This window comes from Choloepus didactylus, chromosome 17, assembly GCF_015220235.1.
Source record: "Choloepus didactylus isolate mChoDid1 chromosome 17, mChoDid1.pri, whole genome shotgun sequence".
Taxonomy (NCBI): Eukaryota; Metazoa; Chordata; class Mammalia; order Pilosa; family Megalonychidae; genus Choloepus; species Choloepus didactylus.
The window spans coordinates 48218347-48218668 of NC_051323.1; positions in this window are offsets into that span (position 1 = coordinate 48218347).

Genomic DNA, 322 nt, shown 5'->3' on the forward strand with positions numbered 1-322 from the left:
GCAGTTGTGGGAGGCCCGCCTGAGCTGGTGCGGACTTGGTGGACCTCACCGTCCCCTGGAGCCTTCCTGAGGCTTCCAAGCCTCACAGGGATGGTGCAGACAGGGGCTCAGCCCTTGACTTCTACCCTTTCACTCCTAAAGGCCTCAAAGGCTTTTCTGATCCCCACAGGACTCCACCACACGGGTGACCTTAGCAACCTGAATTTGTCTGTGCCTCAGTCTTCTCACATATGTAATGGAATCCTGCCTACCTCCAAACATTGTTTTGAGAGCTGAATGATACCATCATGTAAAGTGGTGTTACACTGTACCTGGCACAAAG